Source organism: Scyliorhinus torazame, chromosome 29 (assembly GCF_047496885.1).
Source record: "Scyliorhinus torazame isolate Kashiwa2021f chromosome 29, sScyTor2.1, whole genome shotgun sequence".
NCBI classification, from domain to species: Eukaryota; Metazoa; Chordata; class Chondrichthyes; order Carcharhiniformes; family Scyliorhinidae; genus Scyliorhinus; species Scyliorhinus torazame.
The window spans coordinates 16752760-16761602 of record NC_092735.1 but is presented as its reverse complement, the minus strand read 5'-3'; the positions used below and the strand labels follow the sequence as shown (position 1 = coordinate 16761602).

At 44.1% G+C, this 8843-nt stretch overlaps 1 long non-coding RNA gene across 1 annotated transcript; it reads left to right on the top strand.

Annotated features, from left to right (window-relative positions):
- The first annotated feature begins 3627 nt into the window (after nt 1-3627).
- LOC140403736 (uncharacterized) lies at nt 3628-7181 on the top strand. Its single transcript, XR_011938406.1, has 3 exons — nt 3628-3691; nt 5841-5944; nt 6988-7181. It is a non-coding gene; the product is annotated as an uncharacterized lncRNA (long non-coding RNA).
- The last annotated feature ends 1662 nt before the right edge of the window (nt 7182-8843 follow it).

Below are 8843 nucleotides of genomic sequence, written 5' to 3'. Positions count from 1 at the left end.
TCTTTCTGAGGTCTTTCCCCTGTACATCTTTCTTTCTGTATCCTTCTTGTACTGTTCGAATGCAGAAGGGGCTACATAATGATCCCCCCCCTCGCATTGAGTGTATGCAAATAAACAAACCCTCTGAGATCATCCTATCTCGGGATAACCATGGGGTATTCATAGAAAATTGGATCAGATGAAAACTGAGGGGTCGGGAAACACTTTTCAAGGGGGAACAAATTAAAACACCTTTCTGCTTACAGAAGGGTGGTGAGGGGAGAAATCAGGGCTGTTTAAGTTAATCCCCCTCCTGTCCATAACATTAGTCAATGTGTAAGGACCTTCTCTTGAGTTTGTTGCATTAATTGACTGTTACTTAATGTTTCATCCATGTTGATTTTTGCTTGTTTGCACAGTAAAATTTTTTCCATCAATTGTTGAGAAATGAATCTCTATTTTTTTCCAAAGTTATCAGTCTCAACAAGGATCGGAATAAATTGGGACTCTTGTGGGATCAAACCCTGTAACCAGGAACACTGGAATATTCCAGAATTGAGGCAAACAAGATTTACACAATTACTATTTCTGTAATCAGTGAAGAGTCAACCTGGTTACCGTGGTAGCATGTCCCCTTAAGGGTGTGAGTTGCCGAAGTGTCATGTGACCCAATCGGCCAATAGAGCCGGAGCACACAAGCTCTGGGGGGCGGGGGGGGGGGGGGGGGGGGGTGGAGCGCAAATCTTCCAATCAGTTAGAAGTTTGGAGTCTTGGAACATAGTAGCTTTTATCTCACACTCTGTATATGGTATTTTACTTTAATATACCTGCCTTTGTTAATCTACCTGGTGGTCACACACCTGTTAGGATATTACATTGGCGACGAGGATCAACGGGAGTGCCTTCCTGCTGTTACAGAAATCAAGAGAGCAGAGCTTGTGTGAAAACCTTTCCTTCAAAGTAAACTCGCTCAACAGTCTGAGAGTGACAGAATGCCCCCCTTTGGCAAACTACAATGATTTGACCCTAAATGGAGCAACGGGCATTAAACAGCAAACGCCTCTGTCATCTTTTCGAAGGCCAATTAAATTGAGGGGGCAGGAAGCAATGGGTAATCCTACTAACGACCTGCGGGGCTCCCACTTACAACCTGATTAGGAGGCTGACTTCCACCGATGCCCCTGACTCCAAAATATTCAAGGAGCTGGTGGAGTTGGCAAGGGACATTATCACCCAAAGTTCTCAATAATAATGCAGCGTTGCAAATTTAATTTGATGACAAGGGCTCTAGGAGAGACGATCGCAGCATTCGTGATGTGCCCGAAACAAACGGCTGAATAACACAAGTTCGGATCACCACTAGACGACATGTTGAGACACAGGCTGGTCTGTGGTATTAACAACACGGCCATACAAAAAGAATTATTAGCCGAGACAGAGATTACCCTAAAGAAGGCATTAGAGGTCGCCCAGGCTATGGAAAGCGCCGATAGGTGGGTGACGGAGTTACAGAGCGCGCAAGCAGGCTGGATCCACCAGGTGTGGCGGATACAGTTGTAGGTGATCAAACATATTGTTGTCTGCAAAATGGGGTACAGAGGCTGAGGCTAAAGTTCTGGGGACATGGGTTCAAATCCCAACATGGCAGCTGGTGGTATTTAAAGCCCGTTAATAAATCTGAAACGTGAAACTGGTCTCAATAATGATGACTATGAAATTATCGTCAGTTGTTCGAAAACCCCATCTGGTTTACTAATGCCCCCTAGAGAAGGAAATCTGCCATCCTTACCCAGCCTGGCCTACAAGTGGCTGTGGCAGTGGTGTAGCAATATTATCACTGGACTAGTGACACAGAGCAACATCTGAGGACTCATCGCGTCATGACAAATGGTGAAATTTTAAATTTAAAAAAATCTGGAATTAAAAGTCTAATGATGACCAGAAAATAGATTGTCGTAAAAACCCATCTGGTTCACTGACGTCCTTTAAGGAAGGAAATCTGCCGTCCTTACCTGGTCTGGCCCACATGCGACTCCATTGCCACAGTAAAGTACCCAGTTTTTCCTTTCGTTTAAGAACAGTTGAACTGATAATTGTAAAGCTATTTCTTTGATGTTAATGTGGTCAATTCTGTGTTTAAATTAAAGTTTGTTTTAAAGGGCGGTTTGATGGCGCAGCAGTTAGCACTGCTGCCTCATGGCGCTGAGGACCCGAGTTCGATCCCGGCCCCGGGTCACTGTCCGTGTGGAGTTTGCACATTCTCCCCGTCTCTGCGTGGGTCTCACCCCCCACAACCCAAGATGTGCAGGGTAGGTGGATTGGCCATGCTAAATTGCCCCTTAATGGGATAGGTGGATTGGCCATGCTAAATTGCCCCTTAATGGGATAGTTTTTTTAGATGTTTGCCTTAACATAAAAGATACTGATTGGTCAGGGTCATCACGCCTGGGGTGACGTATCCTTTCCTCAAAGTTTTACATTTAAAAAATAGTTTGCCGTTCTCATCCGGTATCCTAACAAGTGTTATCCTAACACTTTTAGAAGTTCTTACGATTATAGGAGCAGAATTAGGCCATTCGGCCCATCGAGTCTTCCGCGCCATTCTATCATGGCTGATTTGTTCCTCATCTGCTACCTACAATGTTACAGACCAAGAGCTGGATTGCGAAATCAGCCAGAGCACCTCTTCCCCAGAACATGTAACCTAGGAGCAGGAATAGGCAATTTAGCCTCCCTAGCTTAAACACACTCAATGTGATTAAGGCTGATCCCATCCTGGCCTCAACTCCACTATCCTGCCCGTTCTGCATAACCCTTCAATCCATTGCCAATTAAAAATATGTCCAACTCCTTTAATTTACTCATTGTCCCAGCATCCACCGCACTCTGGGGTAGCAAATTCCACAGATTCACAACACTTTTGGGAGAAGTAGTTTTTCCTCAGATCTGTTTTAAATTTGCTGCACCTTATTCTAAGATTATGACCTCTCGTTTTAGAATGCCCCAGTTTTGAGTTACTCTCAACTTGGGTGTTTGGTAAGTGGTGTAGGTCATTGAAGGTTCAACAAGACTTTAAAGAGGTGCTTCCACTGGAAGAATTTAACAACAGTGTCCCTTTGGGAATAAGGTGCCACCTGGAAGACCATAAGGTTTCGAAGGTAAGGGAGGCTGCAGCAATGGCAGATGGCCACAAGTTGCCTCACAAGGTTTATAAGCTCACATGGGTAACTGGGGGGATACAGAAACTGACTATAATGAGGAAATTGGCCAAGAGAAAGAAACAGGCACTCTCCGAAGTAGTAGCAAAGAGAGCGAGAGTGATTCAAGGAGATGTTGGCTGGAATCTCCCTGACTGACCCCCCCCCTCCCCTCCCTTCCCCTCAAGGCGTGGCCGGTGAGCCATTGAAATCTCCGTTCACATTGGTGGGTCTGGAAGGTCCTGTCGGTGTGACTGGCTGGAAAATTCCGGCCACTATCTTTGTTGCAAAAAGGTCATCTGAAGGCTGAATGTTAGAAATTAAAAAGCAAAACTGTAGCAATCGTGAAGTTGCACATTGTGACAGTATAGCCCCAAGCTAGTAGGTTCTCAGTGTGCAGGAAATTATGGATGTTTTCTGCTTAAAGGTGAATGTCTTCACTTTTGTCTGCTGAGGCGAGCAAGCCATTAGTATTCTGAGAGATATGGGATCAGCATAGTTCCGGATGTTGGCAGGTAACGGGATTTTCTCTCCAAAACGTTTACTAAACAGAAACATATTGATGGAAATAATTTACCTGTTCCTTTATACAGAGTTAATTTAGAATGGCATTTAATTAGCGGTCCTGTAATTGTCAGTGTTGCTCCTGATTTGTCTATTGATGTTGTGGATTTCTCATTTGGAAATGACTTGGCAGGGGATAAGATGTTGCTGTCGCCGATCGTTTTGAGAGAAAGCCCAGCAAAATCCAAGACATTTAAAAGAATCAATGACTTCTGCAGGAGTTAATGTGTTCATTTTAAACGGACATTATCTGAATTAAAAATGCAGGAAATGCATGAGCAAGGTGTAGCAAAGCAGATTGCAACAGTATTCAAAGCGAATGAAGAAACAAAGGGAAGGAATGCTTTGAAGGAGAATAGAAAAGCTGGATCTAGTGCCGAGACCACAGAGCTGTTAGGAAGGATATTCGTTCTGGAATATAAATTAAAACTTCAAATACTCTCGCTAGAACATAAGTAAACAAAATTCAGCGGGAACACAAAAAGCAAAAATAAATTAAGAAAATTCATGAACTAAATTTTTTAAAAAGAGCATCAGGCTTTCTTAGCGGAGCATTGTAAGAAGGTTCTTAAAGCAGCTAAGGAGGATTTTACTCAACAGAAAAATTGAACTGCTTACACGAAAGGTGGCAGGGTTAAACCTGCATTTCCTGGAAAAGAACACTAAAGGGTTAAATCATGCAAGTGAACTTGAAATTAAAATCGATCCTGAATTTAGATGGCAGGAGGTGAATTCAATCATTGTAAACAATAATTCAGACATCAGGCTGATTGAAACTTTGTTTGAAGACTTGATCATTAAAAACCTTGCAGACATGGGGACGGAATATGGATTTCAGTGTGATTCGGACAAGTTGAGTGAGCGGGCAAATGAATGGCAGGTGCAGCATAATTTGGAGAAATGCGAGGTTATCCATGTTGGTAGCACGGTAGCATAGTGGTTAGCACAATTTCTTCACAGCTCCAGGGTCTCAGGTTCAATTCCCCGTTGGGTCACTGTCTGTGCGGAGTCTGCACGTTCTCCCCGTGTCTGCGTGGGTTTCCTCCCACAGTCCAAAGATGTGCAGGTTAGGTGGATTGGCCAAGCTAAATTGCCCTTAAGTGTCCAAAATTGCTCTTACTTTGGGTGGGGTTACTGGGTTATGGGGATAGGGTGGAGGTGTGAGCTTGGGTAGGGTGCTCTTTCCAAGAGCCGGTGCAGACTTGATGGGCTGAATGGCCTCCTTCTGCATTGTAAATTCTATGGTAGCAAAAATGAGGAGGCAGACTATTATCTGAATGGCCATACATTAGGAGGGAGGATTGTGCAACAAGACCTGGATGTCCTCATACACCAGTCACTGAAGTTAAGCGTGCAGGTACAGCAAGCTGTAAAGAGGGCAAATGGTATGTTGGCCTTCATAGCGAGAGGATTCGAGTACAGGAGCAGGGATATCTTGCTGCAATTATACAGGGCCTTGGCGAGGCCAAAACTGGAATATAGTGTGCAGTTTTGGTCTCCTTATCTGAGGAAGGATGTCCTTGCTCTAGAGGGAGCGCAGAGGTTTACTGGACTGATTCCTGGGATGGCGGGACTGATGTATGAGGAGAGATTGAATCGGTTAGGATAGTATTCGCTGGAGTTCCGAAGAATGGGGGGGGATCTCATAGAAATCTATAAAATTGTAACAGGATTGGACAGGGTAGTTGCAGGAAGGATGTTCCCGATGGTGGGGGGTGTCCAGAACCAGGGGCCACGGTCCGAGGATTCGGGGTAGACCATTTAGGACAGAGATGAGGAGAGATGTCTTCGCCCAGAGAGTGATCAGCCTGTGGAATCCATTACCTCAGGAAGTAGTTGAGGCTGAGACATTGTAAGCTATCAAGAAGCAGTTAGGTGTAGCACTTGGGGCAAAGTTGATCAAAGGATATGGGGGGAAAGCGGGATTAGGCTATTCAGTTGGATGATCAGCCATGATCATACTGAATGGCGGAGCAGGCTCGAGGGGCCGAATGGCCTCCTCCTGCTTCTTTATTTCTATGGAATGGAGGTCGGGGGTTAAATTTGATTTGATTTATTGTCACATGTATTAGTTATAATGAAAAGTATTGTTTCTTGCAGGCTGTACAAACAATACAGACCGTACATAGGGAAGGAAGGAGAGACTGCAGAATATAATGTTACAGTTACAGCAAGGTGTAGAGAAAAGATCAACTTAATACGAGGTAGGTCCATTCAAAAGCCTGGTGGCAGTAGGGAAGAAGCTGTTCTTGAGTTGGTTGGTACGTGACCTCAAACTTTGGTATCTTTTTCCTGACGGAAGGAGGTGGAAGAGAGCATGTCCGGGGTGCGTGGGGTCCTTAATTATGCTGGCTGCCTTTCCGAGGCAGCGGGTGAACATTCAGATTTTAAAGAGTGAAAACTCTGATAATTTAGCGTCAAGCTTTCAATACGAACAAAGGAATCTGCCGGATTGTAATTCGGAGCCACCAGATGGTGTGCCAGCAATCAGCAGAGTTGTTCTTCACAAAAAACTAACCAGACCAAACAATTTGTAAAAACAAAACTGGGCCCATCGTGAATGCCATCCAAGGACTGTGCACAATCTAATACAGATTTTATAAAGCAACATAAAGAATGCAAAGCCAAGGTTCAATGTATTCACCAAGGTCATGAAAACACTGTATAGATACGCAAAATGAAGAAAGTGGCTTAACCAGTGTTAAAACAAACTATAATTCGCAAATTTTTGCAACAGCGAAAGACAGGATAGATAAAGATAAACTATTCCCAATACTTGGTGATTCTAAACCTGGGGGCTTAGTCTACAAATTAGGGTTAGACTGTTCAGGAGAGATGTTAGGAAGAACTTCTTCACTCAAAGGGTGGTAGATGTTTGGATCTCTCTCCCACAAACAGCAATTGAAACTAGATCAGTTCATTTTAAATCTGAGATCGATAGATTTTTGTTCAGCAAATATATTAAGGGATTTGAGCCAAAGGCAGGCCTACGGACTTAGGCCACAGGTCAGCCACAATCTCATTGAATGGCGGGACAGGCTCGAGGGGCTGAATGGCCTACTCCTGTTCCTAAGTTGGGACTCTGAGAACTCACGAGCTGGACTTTAAATCCCAATTGTCACTTTAGGTTGCTTTTTGGTGTGGGTTAAGCCTCTTGGTGTTGCCTTTATGAGATGTTTAATGGTGAACCGTGACCAAAGAGGAAATAATATTTAATAATAATAATCTTTATTCGTGTCACAAATAGGCTTACATTAACACTGCAGTGAAGTTACTGCGAAAGTCCCCGAGTCGCCACACTCCGCCGCCTGTTCGGGCACACGGAGGGGGAATTCAGAATGTCCAATTCACCGAACAAGCACGTCTTTCGGGACTTGTGGGAGGAAACCGGAGCACCCGGAGGAAACCCACGCAGACATGGGGAGAACGTACAGACTCCACACAGACACTGATTATCTGTATTGTCTGTAATAACCTTAGTTAAAATGTTCATAATGATGTATTTTGTTAGTGTTATGGGGGAAAAAAATCATTACGATGGTAATATTATTTTCATTTGTGGGTGGGGTGGGGGGGGATGATTGTGCTATGAATGCTGAATTTTCCAAGGCAATTATATTTGAAACGCATTTCCTTTAACGCAATAATAATAATAATCGCTTATTGTCACAAGTAGGCTTCAATTAAGTTACTGTGAAAAACCCCTAGTCGCCACATTCCGGCGCCTGTTCAGGGAGGCCTGTATGGGAATTGAACCCGCGCTGCTGGTCTTGTTCTGCATTACAAGCCAGCTGTTTAGCCCACTGTGCTAAACCAGCCTAAGGTAAGACAGATTTGTTTTTGAAAAGTGAAAGAGGATGAAATCCTGTTTTTTAAAAAAAAACCTCAGTTTGGAGAAATGCCCATGTGATCTGGGTGCTATGGGGGGGGGGGGGACAAACTCAAATAGAATCTCAAGTGTCAAGTGGTTGTTTGTACACCTCTCGCAGTATCTCACTCAAAAAGGACACAGGGAAAAAGGGAGAGGCTTGTGCGGAGTTGCGGGAAGAACTGTTTCGCGTTCACAGCTGTGTAGGATGCTTTTCGGAGTTTGGTTTCTGTTCAGAAGACAGGGCTCTTCAAGATGTGAGGAATGAGAAGCGATTGAAAGGCGCCATGCTGGTGATCTTTGGATCATAAGGACTTAGGCCAACTGTCGAAGGACATCAGAAGTTTCAACCCGGCATGGCAAAGAGAAGTTAACTTCTGCTGTAGAGTTGGGAATGACTTGTTCCTTTAACACTAAATGTTTGCCAGAAGCGTGGTGGACAATAAAAGGGTGCATTTTGGTTTTGTTAGTTATTTACATGAAAAGACCTTTTCTTTGGTTTGATATTATTTGCCTGTTCATTAATATTCAGTTGGATTGAGCTCATTAGCCATGCAATAACCCATGACCAGTAGAAGGAAGTTTCTTAGGTCGACAATCTTACTCGTTAACGAGTGATGGCCGAAAAAGATTGTAATTTTGCTCATTTGTTACAGCAAAAGTCTTAACATAGAATTTACAGTGCAGAAGGAGGCCATTCGGCCCATCGTGACTGCACCGGCTCTTGGAAAGAGCACCCTACCCAAGGTCAACACCTCCACCCGATCCCCATAACCCCACTCAACACTAAGGGCAATTTTGGACACTAAGGGCAATTGATCACGGCCAATCCACCTAACCCGCACATCTTTGGACTGTGGGAGGAAACCGGAGCACCCGGAGGAAACCCGCGCACACACGGGGAGGATGTGCAGACTCCGCACAGACAGTGACCCAAGCCGGAATCGAACCTGGGACCCTGGAGCTGTGAAGCAATTGTGCTGTCCACAATGCTACTGTGACATTTGTGGCATTCGGTTCTTCCCATCGATTGTTGGGAAAGTCGTGTCTTTTTTCCAAAATGTATCTGTCTCTATGGGGATCGTAACATGATCAAGAAGGGCGACATTGCTGAATGACCAGAATCTTTTGTGTCCTTAAACAGTAATACCAAATTAAATTTACAGTGTTAACCTTGTTTCCCTGTCTTACTGAAATTTTTTTTTTTTTTTTTTAAATCTCATACATGTAATGCA